The sequence below is a fragment of the Melospiza melodia genome, chromosome 13, assembly GCF_035770615.1.
Source record: "Melospiza melodia melodia isolate bMelMel2 chromosome 13, bMelMel2.pri, whole genome shotgun sequence".
In the NCBI taxonomy this organism is placed as follows: Eukaryota; Metazoa; Chordata; class Aves; order Passeriformes; family Passerellidae; genus Melospiza; species Melospiza melodia.
This window is the reverse complement of record NC_086206.1, coordinates 19,815,001-19,830,444: the sequence shown is the minus strand read 5'-3', so window position 1 is coordinate 19,830,444 and position 15,444 is coordinate 19,815,001. Positions and strand designations below refer to the sequence as shown.

Below are 15,444 nucleotides of genomic sequence, written 5' to 3'. Positions count from 1 at the left end.
ATGAACATTACATTTCTACAAATTGTGACCTCCACTGGGAGGGTCTCCTTGTTCTTCCAGCTGTTACCTCCCAAAAAGATTCTGTCTGTGTAATGATTATTCATAAATATAAATAATTCAAGAAATTTCTGAAGTCCAATGATGGACAATGACCTGATGGACATGGGAGAGCATCACCCATCATGCAGGAGGATGGAGAGGAAAAAAAAACCAAAAAATTATCAGGGCCTTCACCTCCTTTCTCTCCAGACAGACTTATTTGGCTTTCCTGCTGCCAAACACGTTCATTTATCATTTACTCATTTTGCTTTAGAACAATGAGGTTAGCTCTTACATAACAACCCTTTGGAGTAAATAGAAACTTTTGCAAGCTCCAGTTACTATGCTGGAAAAAATCCTTTACAACAATTTAAACAAACAAGAAAAAGAACAAAACAAACCGAAAAAAAAATAAAAACTCCAAACAACGACTCTCCCTCAAAAACCCCACAACAAAAGACCAAACTCAAACCAAGCTAAAAAAACCCTTAAAATCTCTTTCCACCAGGTTGGAATGATGGATTCTGGTCTTTACACACTGTCAAGTACAAATCACCCAGAGACCCCCTTGCCAGCAGTGACTTCAGGCTGGCTGATTGGTGAAATTTGTGAAATTCCCACTTATTGCACCGAATGTTCAGCACAGATGAAACCTGACTTGGATTTGGGGAAAAACTCCAAGATGTTTTACATTTTTCTGATGACCAAAGGTCAGGCTGATGACTTGTTCTTTCTGAGTTCACTTAACTTTTGTTCTTGGCTGCAGAGCACTTGGCCAGGGCCGGAATTTCAGAAGCACAAAGGGCTCCCTTTGATTTCCAAATGGGAAGAGCCTGAATTTCAGCTGTGTTGAGAAACAGGAGCTCCCACTGGGAATTACAACTGGATTTGCAAAGAAGTAGCCACAGGTCACTGGTGATTTAGAAATAAATCCCCTTTTTTGGACACCTGAGTGAAATCTGATTAAAATCTCATTTCCCTTACGTGGGGTCCAAGACCTTTTAAAAACCCATCCCTGCCTGGCAAGAGCTTCATAGCCAACACCTGATGCCTTCATGCACCAGTTGGAATTTCTCTTCTTTGTTTTCCATAAGCAGAAGTAAATTCTCAGAAATAAGAAATGCTTGCAATATTTTTGAAAAAAAAAAAAAAATCCTCACATTAACAAATATCAGTGGGTATTCCTTGTGGATACTTGAGAGGACTTCTTTTCCTTTCTGGAAAGAGATCAGCTGATCAACACTTGAAATAATTATGGAAAGCAGGAAAAAGTTTCATTTAATACTTTTTTCTTTAGAAAAAAATTGTTGGTTTCATTTCTAATTGAACTTTGAAGTTCACTGAAGGAAAGGCAATTAAAATATTTAATAATGAACATAATTAATAGTACTAAAAGGGCAGAAACAAAACATTTTGGTTCCTATATTTGTTTGCAAATGTTAAACACGGTACCAGTTTCTGACTCAAGTTTGGGACCCTTGGCAACATTTTAAAACTAAAATTAAAGTTATGTCCCAGGTAACAAAACTGACAAATTCGTGGGAACATCACCCTCTGTCTGAAAATGGAAGAGTTTCAATAGAGATTATGTCTGGCACAATCAACTCATGAAAACATCAACTTGTTTGTGAAACTCCACCTCACTCACCAAAATTAAGACAAGACGTACTTTAATGAATGTATATTGTGTTCCACAGGTGAGATTTTAGCAGTGTTTCACTCTAAGGCAGGGAAATGTTGTTTTTCCAATTATTTCCTACAAAGATAGCAAGCTTTTCCTAGGCTGGGCTTACATGGGAAAATCCAAACTCAAATAACTGCGAGAATCTGGGCTGAACTCTGCTCCATTTTGGAACAATCCATCCCAAATTCCTCCAAACTGTTGATCTATCCAACACTGAACAGAAACTGGAAAACACAGCTCTGGAATATGCTGTCCAGAGAACCAAAACACGGGGAAGAAATAATAAAATAATCAAATTTCCCTCACTGCCCTTGGGATGAGTGGTTTCCATGTGTTCATTGGGATTTTATCAGTCAGAGAACCACGAGGTTGCAGCAGAGAGCCCCATCCCTCAGTCACCCTGAATTTCACCATCCCAAACTAACATTTCACACATGGACTGGAAAAAAATCAGTATCTCTGCAAGCCCTGAAGAAAAATTGGCATGCTATAGAATTATTAAGAGTGGAAAGGACCTCCAAGACCACCCATTCCCCAGCACTGCCAAGCCCACCACTACCCAACGTGCCACATCCACACCTTTTTAAATCTCTGCAGGGATGGTGACTTCACCATTCCCTGGGCAGCCAGTCCCAACACTTGATAACCCTTTCCATGAAGAAATTTTTCCTACCATCCAATCTCAGCCTCCCCTGGCTCAGCTTGAGGCCGTTTCCTCTCCAGAGGGTGATTCATCCCAAACTCAGGTGTCCAAGGGACCTCAGAGGAACTGCTCATCACTGCCAACCTCCCTCCACGGAGCTCACGGGCATTTTAGGTGAACTCCACTCAAACTTTATGGAAGGTGAAGTCACAGAAGATAAACTCTCCCTGCCAAGAATGAAAATGACACACGGAGCCATCAGGAATTGCGTTGGACTCCTCCACCATTGGTGATGTCGGCCCCTGATTTAAAAAATAGCAAAATGTAAATAAATAAATAAGGAGGAAATGGCAAACAGCTAATAAATAAAATAAATAAAAATTAACAAATAAATAGCAAATATTCCAGCCTGAGACAGGGCTGGCAGCAGGAAAGGAGATAGGAGCCAGGGAGAGCATTACCTCACCCAATGTAGCTGGAGTAGGCATGGGACTCATCTGGAGCACTGCACTGCCTCTGGGCAAGAATTTGGCTTTTCCTGCTGCAAACACAGTTTAGTCAGGAGTGAGCAGCCTTGAGGAGAATATTTGCTGTGACTCCCATGTCCCTGTGAACACCATTCCTGCCAACCTGAGCGTTTTCGGTGTTGACACTTCTTCAGCTCTGTCATTAGCCCAGCTGAGGAGAGAACAGAAATGTTATTCAAGCCCCAACGTGGGAGGTTAGGAGGCAAATCCTTGCCTTGCACTGAAAACATGATGAGTGTTTTATGTTGGTGCTGTGCTTTCTATTTTAGGGAATGCCTTTGTTAGGTTACAAACCCTTTCCTAGCACATAAAGCGCCATTTTTAAGGGGTTCCTCTACCATAGCTATATTCATTTATTCTGATCTGTAATCTCCCCATATCCCCAAAAATTAACCCAGGACTTGGTGTTTGACTTGCATCTTACAAACTCCTAGTTTTGGGTTTAAAAGCATTTACCTTGTCCCTTGTTTTTCTTTTGCATTTTAAGATTTCTGTGCTGGAATCTGGATCCAGTTTGCTCACAGTGAAGATTCAAATGTCACCAAAATTCACCTTTTCTGGTTGTAAGGTTGTTTTTTGTTTTTTTTTTTGTAAACCATTCCCTCAGTGTCTTCACACTGTGTTTTTGTTTTATGAGATGAACCAAGAGATTGTATTTCAGAGGATCACCAAGAGTGGGTTGACCTTTGACTGTGATCACAGAATCATCAGCAGATTTACAGTAAACTGAACAATGTTCCTTCCAGGGAAATGAGGCAGCATTTCTTGGGTGGTTTTGATTTCTGGGTGTAGTTTTGATTTCTGTTTCTGTCCCCCAGATTTCCTATTTTTGCCATTCTTCAGACAAGATAATAATTCAGGACAAAGATGGAATTCCTCCAAAATACTCCTTTCAGCATTGCCTGCTAAGTAAACTAAGCGCAAATATAAAAATTTCAGAGAGAAGACAGGCCACTCAAAAAAAACCAAGACAAAACCCAAAGGTTAAGTCCATTTTATCTGCAACAATCCATTATTTTTTTGCACATTTGACCTTGCAGCTCATTCACACACACAAACATTTTGTTGGAGCTTGGCATCAGGATAAAAGGGAGAAGTCCTCAACCAACATTTTAAGTGTTCTGGAGAAAAAATTTCCATTTCTGCAGGGAACCTGAAAGGTACAAACCTAAATAAGGTACAAACCATTAGGTACATAGTTTGTAAATAAATATTGATTTCATTTTTTAAATGATGGATTATCTGAAATGTTTATTGTGTTGAAATTGAGGGGGCTTTGAAGTAAACATCTATGAGTTATAATAGCATCAAAGGGGGAAAAGTCAAGAAGAAAAATTAGAAAATCTTACAGAAAAGATCCCAGAATTGTAGAATATCCTGAGTTAGAAGGGACAAGGATCATTGAGTTCAACTCCATCAAGTCCAATAGCTTATTCTAAAGAACTGAGGCACAGGAGCAATTCCCCATTTTATCTCTGGAGTTTCAGGATTATGTGTTCATCTCTTGGAGAGGGAATTTGGTGATAGAACAAGGGAGTGATGGCTTTAAACTGCAAAAATTTAGGTTTAGATGGGATCTTAGGAAAAAAATCTTCCCTGTGAAGGTGGAGAAGCCCAGAGTGGGTGCCCAGAGCAGCTGCGGCTGCCCCTGGATCCCTGGCAGTGCCCAAGGCCAGGTTGGACAGGGCTTGGAGCACCTGGAACAGTGGAAGGTGTGCCTGGACATGGCTGGGAAGGGAATGGGATCATCCATAAAATTCCTTCCAACCCAAACCATCCTTCATAATCCGAAATGACAAGTTATTTTTAAAGTATCTGGGGCAAATTCAGACAGATTTTCCTTTCTAAAAGATTCTCCCCCCAGTGCACAGACATACTGACATGTGGAAAGATGCTTTTCATGACTTCAAATTGAAGAAAATTACTGTAAACACCCAGCTATATTTTCCCCATAATATCCATTTTTGAACACTTCAGTCTCTCCCAGACTGTCTTACTCATAATTGCTGCCCTCTTAGTGGGTGTAGCAAAAGCAAGTGACTGTTTGCCAAGTGCCAAACACACATCTCCAAACCCCTGAGCCTCACAGATATTTTCAGGAAGCTGTAACCCCCGATAAATCCTTGCAGACCACTGAGATGAATAATATTTGTGGATGCATTTTTGAGGCTGCCATAGTGGAGAGGTATTTGTGGCTTTGTGGGCTTTGCCACTCACATGGAAAAGTATGCTTTCCCTATATCCATCCTATAGGCTATATTTTGCACATCTGCCTTTTATTTCATATTAGGACCATTTCATATCTTCAGGAGTATGTGCCATCAAATGAATAATTTAGAAATTGGAGTTAACCAACAAATTATACACTCCTCTGTGGGTTTTTTTTCATTCATGAATTGCCAGTGTCAAGATTCCCTCAGGGCAGAGTTTTTAGCAAATCTGGTGAGCCAAAATGTATGGTAAATGTCACAGGCACAGGGGGGACAGGTCAGACCTGCATTTTGACACTATAAACCTATTTACAACAGCTATTATTCCACATGGAATAACCTAATCTCTGTCTGGGTTGGGGTTTTCTCCCCCAGATATTTCAGGAAAATATTGTGGAGGAGCTCTCCAAGCCAAGCTTCATTTCTGATTTCAGTGATGTTTAGAGCATTACATGGGGTTGTTATTCCACGGTCCCTTGCTGGAACAGGTCACTGTGGCCTCCCCTGCCTGCCAATTACATTTTGCTCCAGGCCAAAATTCTGCAAAAAACACCAATGAATTACTAGCAGAGAGAAAAGGCTCTTTATTGCTCTCATTTCTACTTCAGCAATGCTTAGGGGATGGGAGCTCCCAGCCCAGGAGCTGCTCAGAACAAAGAAACATCCCTGCTGATAACAACTGCAGTAACAAGAGGTGAGGAGGAGAAGAAAAAGGGAAACCAGACCAGCTCAGTCCCACGTGCACATCTCATCTTCCCCACCAAATAAAGTCACTGCATTGTGAGAATCACCCAGATCTGACCTCACTGCATGGAGTTTAACCAGCTGATAGTTTTATTTAACAAGGAGCTGAACTGATCACAGAACTGATTTCAGCATGAAAACAAGAAAGAATGGAACAACCACTGAAAATTATTCAGCAACATCTCATGAGCCAATGGAGCCTCCATGAACTCAGAAACACCATCACCAAGGACTGGAACGATTTCTTTTTGGCCTGAATTTCGCTGATGGGTACACAAGGCATACATAAAACAAATTTCCTGTCACCCTGGAACTCTGTTTTCCCAGTTTTATACAACAGCTCATCTCATCTTTCTCCTGGCCATCTCCAGCCTTGCTGCTTTCTTCCAGTCAGGACTTTCTGACTGGCATTGGCCCCCAGGAATCACAACCAGCCTGGCAGCCACAAGCAATTTACACTCCACAGTTGCAATATTCTCTTTATGCACTTAGGTTTTGGCCCATTTTTCTCTCTAGAAGATTATGCAATGCTAATTACATTATTTTTATTTTTTTCCAGGAGAGTTGATAGAAACACATCCAAAGGCACATTTCCCTAGGCAATAGCCTGCTTTAATAAATTCTGGTTGCACTGGAAATATTTGTATTCTAATCTGTAAAACAGAGATTAGGCAAAAGTTCCTAATATTGCTTAAGCACTTCAAGCCAAGAAACAATTCCATTGTACTTTAATTTAAACACGTGTTTTCACGTCATTCTAAATTCATACATTTCTTCCCCAAATGTATGTTCCAGTTGCACATTCATGAGTTTAGAACCAGATATTAAGAAAATAACAAACATTTGCTGTGTGCACAGCAGGTGACACACCAATGCACTGCTAAACCCCACACTGCTGATCAAGTGCATTAAATATTTTTGCAGAAATCTAATCTAATCCTTGCCTGAAAAATAAATCCCAGACAAGAGCAATAAGGATAAAGGGCTTTCAGAGAAAGTAGTGCTTGTTTAGGCAAGATGGATAAATTATGGATAATTTATTATTAATAAATGGAGGCATTATTATGGATAATTTATTATTAATAAATGGAGAAATTATTATGGATAAATAACGAAATCCACAAAAATTCTTCAAAAATTATTTTTCGTTGTTATCTTAATGGGCAGATCCATAGACATTGTGATAATCTGTAGACAACCAGATTTAGCTACTGGACAATTTATCCCAGTAAGAAATACCCACAATTTAGGGGGGAAATCCCTTCTCTTTCTTCTATGCTACAGCAGCAGCACTGAAACCAGCTCACCTAAAGTAGTGTTATTCTGGATTTACCATCATTCTGAACAGAATCTCTCCCAATTAAACCCACCCAGAGCATCAAGAAATCCTGCTGGCAACACAAAAACCTTTTTGCTTCATTTATTCCCAATTTTCAGCAGCACAATAAGCCATAAGCATCAGCCATGGACACCCTGGTGGGCATGGAAGCCTTTCCTGGTGCAAACAGAGCTTTCCCAAAACTTTGAGCGCCCAGATATCAGCTTGGCTTGGCTAATTGAACAAAACCCACTTTAAAAACCTTGATCAAGCAGTGAGGGAGATGCTCAGGCTTTCCTCTTACTGCAGATGGCAGCAGAGATGCTGACTCACCCAGCAGAGCTGCTCCTGCCTTTATTTTCTGCGCCTCCAGAGCCTGGAAACAGCTTCCCCCTGGAATGGAACAGGGCAGAGCCCAACAGAAAACACAAACGAGGGAGTCAGGAGTGGGTTCTGGATGTTCCTGTTGCTCCTGGCCACCTCCTGCCCTGCTTTCCACGCACGGTGTTTGCGCAGCCTCCTTGCGGAAATCACTTGTCTCCAGGCTGCAGCATCAGGGAGAGACAAACTGGAGGAGTATCCTGGAAAAGGAGGAATGGGAGATGCGAAACAGATGTTTTCCCTTAATTGCTTATTGCAGAGGCAGCCCAGTAACTAATCCACCTGCTGTGCTCCCACAGGGATAATTGCCCACCCCCGTGCTCCCAGCCGGCTGAATTTGTGTTTTCCATGCCTCATTATACCCATCTCTGCCCAACAACATGGCCCAAAGTGCTGCACAAGTGCCACACTCGCACAAATACCCATCTCCTTCTTGCCCAGAGCAGCTGGGGCTGCCCCTGGATCCCTGGAAGTGTCCAAGGCCAAGCTGGACAGGGCTTGGAGCAGCCTGGGATGGTGGAAGGTGGATTGGAACAAGAGGATTCTCAAGGTCCCTTCCAGCCCAAACCATTCCATGATTCTGCAGGTCTAGGTACAGAGCTAGAGTACTTTAAATTAGTGTTTTCAGTATTGCTTAGATATAGAGAATCACATGGCAAGCAGGGCTTTCCAGAGAACCAGGAGGTGTTAATTAAAAATAATAGCATGGTACACGTGAGAGGAGAGCTTCCTAATCAATCACAGCAGTAAATAATTAATGTCTGAAATCCCTGTTTCTTCTGAGACCCCTTTTATCATAGGAAGTGATCAGGAAGACACAGTGAAGGCTCCTGAATATCCAGGTGATGTTTGTGCTGATTTTTATCTTGCTCACACATTGCTATTCTGAGTCACATTCAGCACAGAGCAATGTTTGGTGTTCACCCATCATTTTCCCCAAATATTTCAAGGCTTGCACTCAAAGGTGGTGCTCAGTGAAGAGAGAAGCCCTTGGTAATGAATTTTGATCATGTTTAACACGCAATTAACAGTTACAAAAAGTTAATTGAATGAAGAAAAATATAAGTTTCAAGGGATCTCTGCTTCTCACCTTGGAAGCAGGGGCCGCCCAATCTCCAGTGCTCCAAGAGTGGAGCTGGATCCTTCTCACTGCCAGAGGAATTTGACTTTGATGGAGTGGATGGTGCACAAGTGATGGGAGGTGAAAAATTGCCACTGACTGGACTTGATAGGGCTGGAAACAGAACGTGACCCGAGCTCCAAGCCTGGTTCTGCTCCTCGTTAGCACAGCCTTCATCTCTCCTTCTTTTCCAGGGAGCTACTCCTTTCAGAGCCTCAGGCAAGAGCCAGCACCAGCTGGAGATAATTTAGTCCTACTTCACTAATGTTGATGTCTCTGGATTTAATATTGGCTTTTCTGGAAGCCTCCTAGGGCTCTCTGGCTTGGCGAGGTGGCTCAGGTAGTTACCCTGAGCATAATATTTTGTTAACCAAGAGGGTGCAGATCTATTTCAAATACAAAACAGGAATCTGCTCATCCAGGACTAACAGAGCTCCCCAGATCTTCCCCTGCTGAATGCTCAGCAGCCCTCAGCTCTGGGGAACATCTTCAAAAGCCTTTCAGGCTTAATTAATGCCTGCTGGAGTAACACTCCAAAGCAAAATGAAGTCCTCAGAGGGAAAATCCAGTGGCTGGAGAGATGGATGTGGATGTGCTGGGAATGCAGAGAGGAGGGGGGAGCATTGAGCTTTGTCAGGGGGATCACCAAGAGCTTTGCTCAGTGAAAGAGGCATCCAGAAGCAGCCAGAGAGCCCCCAGAGTCTCCCCTGGAAATACCTGAGCCAGGGTGATGCCTTGGGAAGGCTGAGCTGGAACAGAGACTGGGCAGAGCTACAGAATAAAGCAGGGATTTATTAAAAGGATCTCCTCAATGGATCCACCTCGGGCAGCACAAGAGCCCAGCCAGGGATGCACCCAAGGTGAACCAAAATGGTCCCAAAATGAACCCAAGATGAACCAAAATGGCCCCAAAATGAACCCAAGATGGACCAAAATGGCCCCAAAATGAACCCAAGATGAACCAAAATGGTCCCAAAACGAACCCAAGATGAACCAAAATGGCCCCAAAATGAACCCAAGATGGACCAAAATGGCCCCAAAATGAACCCAAGATGAACCAAAATGGCCCCAAAATGAACCCAAGATGACCCAAAATGGCCCCAAAATGCTCGAGCGCTCCCGGGGTCTCTCCCTGGGATCAGTTCTGCTCCATTTGCACCTTGCAGTTCATTGTCCCATTCCAGCTTTAGCCCCTGCAGTCCCACCCTGCTTGTTTTTCTCTCTCCAGCCCACGGTGTTTGTGCTCCTGGGCTGAGATTTGGATCATTTGTCCTTGGTGCCCAGCTGGAGCAGGAATTGTTTTGTGTCCCTGCTCTGTGCACAGAGCTCAGCATCCCCTGATGTGAGCCCAGACCCACACACTAAAGCAGCACAGAATGTGAAAAATAGAAAAGCTCAAACCTGAGGCCTCAATGGGACCTGAGCAATGGCCTAGGGAGGAGCTGGGAGAGAGCCCAGATAGAGCAAGTTTTGAAAAGAACAGACAATAAAAAGCTGGGGCACACCACAACAGCATTTGCCCACACCCTGGTGCCTCGGGACAGGCACAAACCCATGAACTGGCATCCCTGGCAAAGCAGAAATCCAGAGGGAGATTCAAGCATTGCCCCTTTGCCAGACTGGCCATGGAATATTGTCCTGCCCCGTTGCTCCTGAGCTCCGTCCAGGGGTGCTCCCAGCCTGGTGTTCCTCTGTGCAGGATGATTTGGGACAGAGGGACATCAGTGATGGAAAGGAGATCCCAAATGTGCCCCATCAGAGCTATAAACACCACGGGTGTTATCCCAGGAGCAGGACAAGGGAAGGGCACAAAAAGACTGAAGAAATTTGTAGGTTTGCAGTAACTTTAGTTTACCAGGCTCCTCTCAGTCATGTCCAGCAAAGCCAAATTTAAAAAACCTTTTTGCTTTAATTTCCAACTGTTCAGTTGGATGCCTGCCTTGCACATGGGTGTGGTGGGAAATGTTGGTGTGATATATATCACAAACAGAGGTTTTCCCTCAAGCCTCTCAAAACCCCATCTGTTTTATCAGTGTTACATCCAGCTATTTATGCAGGTAACTGCAGTCCCATTACTTGCCAGTGGCATGGAAAAGCCCTGGAATTAACCCAGCAATTTTGATGCCTGCAGTAATTGTACCCTGCCTCCTCTTTCATGAAGAGAAAAATTTGCTACAAGACTCAAGATAAAACAAATAAATCCAATACAAAAGCCCATCTAATTGAATTAAATGAAAGTAGCCTCTCAGACTGCCCTTTCTGTGAATCACATTATCTTCATGTTTACTGACTCTTTGACAGGAGACTAAATGATCCCAAATTTTATCAGAATAAATCAACTAAACATAAAAAAAAAAAATCCCCTCTAAAAAGGACAGACGTTCTTAACAGTCATCTGGAACAGATTATTCCTCTCCAAGTAGCATTGTTGATACTGAAAGTGTTGTAACAATATCCTTTTCTAATGTGGTTCTGCTGTGGCTCCATCCATAATAAAACCAGTCAGTGCCAAAAAACCCACTTAGCATGACAAGCTCCCCAAAACCTGGATTATTTGTGTAAGATTCTGGTTTGATTTTTCAAGCTCCATGATCTGATGAAATTTCTTTTATTTTTTTTAAAGGAGACCAAGGAATGAGCATCACCTACTCTGGGGAAATGTTTTTTGTTGAACCATACACCCTCCAAGAGCTTGTAAATCCCAAATGCCACTAAAAGAGATGGAGGCTGGAAATCAAAACAATTGTCCCTGTTTCCAGCCTTGTAAAGCTTAAAATAACTGCACCTTTTTTATTTTCTTGAATATATATTGTCAGCTGAGCAGTATGGCTGCATTCAAAGGTTACAACAGATAAAGCAGAATGTATATTAATCTCATAAATGATGGATAAATGTTAATCAAAGAACACCACCTTTACACCAAGATGCTCAGAAAAATCCAACAACATTGAGGACAAAAAAGGAGGCAACTTAAGCAAAACTACTCAGCAGAAAGAGCTCAACACTCACCTTTTTTAAGCCCAAATTGATAGAAGAGTGCTCTACCAGGATCCCAAATAAAAGCATTTTTACCACATGAATGGTGGTCAGTGCTGGGAAGATGCCTTCTTTTCCTAAAAACCATCTCCACTTCTCCACTCACAGATATTTGTGTCCCATTATCCAGCACATTTCTGTCCCAAATCATTAGGAAGGGATCAGGGACAGAAAGATGAGGACTGCAATTCCCCAGGAAAATGCCATTTAAAATTACAGAATTCTGTGATTTTCACCCTATATTTTCCTTTTCCCAGTGCTCACTCGCTGATATATCTGTTCCCATCCTATTTACACAACCTCAGTTTCTCTAGATGTACACGTTCATGGTTACACCAAAAACCAGTTATTCTTCAAACTAAAAGCTCTTCAGAACCTCATGGGGGAAAAACAACAAGTAAAACAACATCACCACAGAGCCTGTTAGATGCTGGACATTACCAGTTCCAGCTGTTCTATCAGCCAAACACTTCCAAACCATTTAGCCCAGAGCAGCGAATCTCAATGAAAAACTGATCAAAAAAAAAAAAAAAAAAAAAAAAAAGAGAAAGAAGGGATGAGAAAAGTCAGAGCCACTTCAGAACTTCTTTGAAGTGTTAGTCTGCTGTTCCCTGAGGTCACTGAGCCCAAGTGCCACCCCTGGCAGAGCACGAGGAGCCCTGGGTGCAGCTCTGCATGGCTGGGGAGCGGAGCAGCCACAAACCCGGCCAGCCTTGCCTCTCCTGGCAGCTGCTGGGACCAAACGTGGCCTGGAGTCACAACAGGACCTGGGCTCCCTCCCTCCAGCCCTGCCACCCTCGCTGGGAGCTTTTCTTCTCCTCCTCTTTGTTGTCTGTGCTGCCCGAGAGCAGAGGTCCTGCCAACCTACAATTAGGGAACAAGAGCTGTGCCTTTGTGCTCTGCCTGCCCAGAGATAGGGCAGTAATTCATGGAGCCAGCACGCCAAGGGCTCGCCAGCAATGTCAAAAGCAAGTTCATAATAAATTACTCTTTTTGGGGCACTTCCTTTGCTTGCCAATGGAGGAAAAGCAAAGAAAAATGACAAAGAGCCCCTCTCGTTTCCTCCAGACAACTGTGATTTATTACAGGCGAAACAGGGAGGATTCCAAAAACATTACTGCTATAAGGGAAGGTAACCCAATCTCCAGCAAAAACAAACAGCCATGTTTAAATAAACCTTCTGAGAAGTGCCACTGCCCTTTTCCCTGGAAATTGGGGGAGCATTTCTGTGCCCTGACATTGTTCTGCTGTGTGAGACGCTGACCCAGGGATCTCGTCTGGTTTGGGTGGCCTGGTAAGTCATCAAAGGATAAAAGGCAGAGAACAAAGGGGGAAATAAAAGTATTATGAGCTGCAGCTGAAGTGTCTGACAGATGTTGGGTGGTTTGTGGGAACTGCCTTCCATCTCTGGAGCAGAGGGTTCACCCTCTCAGTGCCCAGGCTCCTGCTCCTGCTGGGGAAGGGTGGGATGGGCAAGGTGTGTGCACCCCAGCACACCACCCCAGAGGCACTGGTCAGTGGTTTAGGGGCTTCCCCCAGCTCTCCCATGAACAGTGAATTCAATAAATCACAGCAACACTCAGGTCACATACCCTGCAAGGGTCCTCACAGACTTTAGATCTTGCAGCAGCACCAACCAACCCAAGAACTGCCTTCCCATGGCTCAGAGGACAGGATCCAGCCCCTCTGCACTGACCATCTCCAGACCTTTTTCTCTCCCCAGTGGGAAAGGTGGGAAGGTTGAATCCCACCTTTTTTCCTCCTCTCCTGCTTTGACACCAGGATGGCACATTGCTCAACACAACCAATAGAAGTGGGTTAATAAAGACTTTGGGAACACATGCAGACCTTCAAGAGAAGCCAAGTCAGGGGCATCCAGCCTGGCACAGCTTCTGGAGAGATGCATCCACCTGCCCAGTGGCTGAAGTCCTTCTTTCCCTCCTTATCACACACGCAGCTCCCCAGGCTCTGATGGCGTGATGTGTGAGCATTGCTGTGCTCCAGAGCCTTGCACAACCCCAGGGATTTGCTCAGAGTGATCCCAGGCACGCCCTCTGCCTCCTCTGCTGCTGGCCTTGCTCTTTGCTTGACTTCCTTATGCCAGAATGGCTCCCTAATTAACACGAGCAATTAGGAGAACTCATTGCAGGAATGTCAGCCCCGTTCTCCCCACTGAGATAAGAGATGATTAATGACACCAGGCAAATTAATCATACAGCTGCTTGGGTCTGTGGATCTCTTACATGCTGTGAACACATCAGACTCAGGGTGGAGTTTTTTCTTATTGTGCTGTATGAAGCTCATCAGCAAGAGAAAGGTAATTAAACCAGCCTTTTATACCACACTCAAACTAGTAGGGTAAAGGAGAGGGGAGAAAAATAGCAAAACTTGTCTTTTTGGATTTCTGTGATGATGATGAAAAGGCTGGCAAGGATAATTTATGGATTAATAGTGGTCTGAGCTGCTGTGGTCAGCTGAGAACAAGAGCTTGCCCGTAGCTTCAGGCAACGCAGGCAGGGTTAAATCCCTGAGGACATCCTAAATGCAGAGCAGGCAGTGCTGCCAAGGCTCCAGCCCATGGAGACAGCAGAATACCTTGGCACAGGCTCCAGAATAGCTGGCATGGGAATCAGGGAGCTGCTGGCCAAGAGAAAATGCCAAGGGAAGAGGCATGCCTGCAGCCACAGCCCTGCAGGAGTTGGGTGCTGGCTCCCAGTCTGTGCTATCCATCCACGGCTGGATAAACACCCTGAGGCAGAGTCCTGAGGAGAATCACAGCCCTCACCTGCTCATTCAGTGGTGGAGGAGTCACCTTTGAGGTGAGGGACATCTCCCTTACCCCTGAGCCTGGAATTCCTCCCGTATCCCATGCCCTGGTGCCAGCCCTTGTCTCTGTGGATGGCCACGCTCTGGCTCAGCTCTCAACCAACTCTCCAGACTGAGCTCTGTGACTAAAAATGCTTTGGGAACAGCCTCCCCTTGTAGCCAGAGGTCTCCTAAGAAGACAGGAAAATGGAGGATTGCTCATGGTCCCAGGATGGGAATGTGAAAGCCATGGGAAGAGATGGACACCTGTGTCCCTGCCCCACCTCCCTGAGGGCAGTGATGGTCAGCTTGCCCAGAACCATCAGCAGAAGGGACATTCTGCTGCCCCAGGAATCTCCTGGTGGAAATGGAGGTGGGTTTTCAGGGGCTTTCTAGCTGGGCAGCAAGCCAAAGAGGAGAAGATTAAGGGTCCATACTTTGGACTGAGACACTCTGAGCTAAACCACCATCAAACATTTTCCATGGGTGACTTCAGCCCTAAGTGCTTAAACTGCTTGGGAGATCCAGCACATCCAGCTGTGCTTGAGACACCCAGCTCATCAGCCCAAGCCCCTGTGAGGCAGGAGGGACACCTGAGATCCTCTCCAGAGCTCCTGAAGCACACAGCCTGCACAAATAACCCTGCAGGAAAGCTTCATTTCAAAGCAGCTTGCAGTGAAAATAAAACACTTCAGCACGAAGTGTTCTTTGAAGTACATACCTGTGAGCATGTGCTGTTGTGATTTTTTTGTATAATTTCCTAGGTTGGTTAGAAATGGACCTATAAAATAAAAAATAAGATCTTCAGAATGGTCAGGAAAGCCCCACCTGAGTCATTTTGTCTGGATTCTCAGCCTGGGCTCCTGTGGTGTGAATTGTGTCACACATCCTAATACAACTTCAAAGGAGACACTTGAAAGAACTCAGAAACCACCAC

At 44.2% G+C, this 15,444-nt stretch overlaps 1 protein-coding gene across 3 annotated transcripts in view; it reads right to left on the bottom strand.

The window, feature by feature from the left end:
* The window catches only part of LOC134424388 (hepatocyte nuclear factor 4-beta-like), a 44,962-nt gene extending 29,674 nt beyond the window's left edge, over positions 1-15,288 (bottom strand). For 2 of the 3 annotated variants that reach the window (XM_063168124.1, XM_063168127.1), the window contains exons 1-4: positions 15,229-15,288; positions 7,499-7,746; positions 2,828-3,044; positions 2,397-2,668 (exon numbers count right to left, since the gene is read on the bottom strand). The gene's annotated coding sequence lies outside the window, so the exon portion shown is untranslated. Of the gene's footprint in view, positions 1-2,396; positions 2,669-2,827; positions 3,045-3,349; positions 3,794-7,498; positions 7,747-15,228 lie in introns of those variants that run through there. The other variant, XM_063168126.1, reaches the window with a different exon arrangement.
* Between the last annotated feature and the right edge of the window lie 156 nt (positions 15,289-15,444).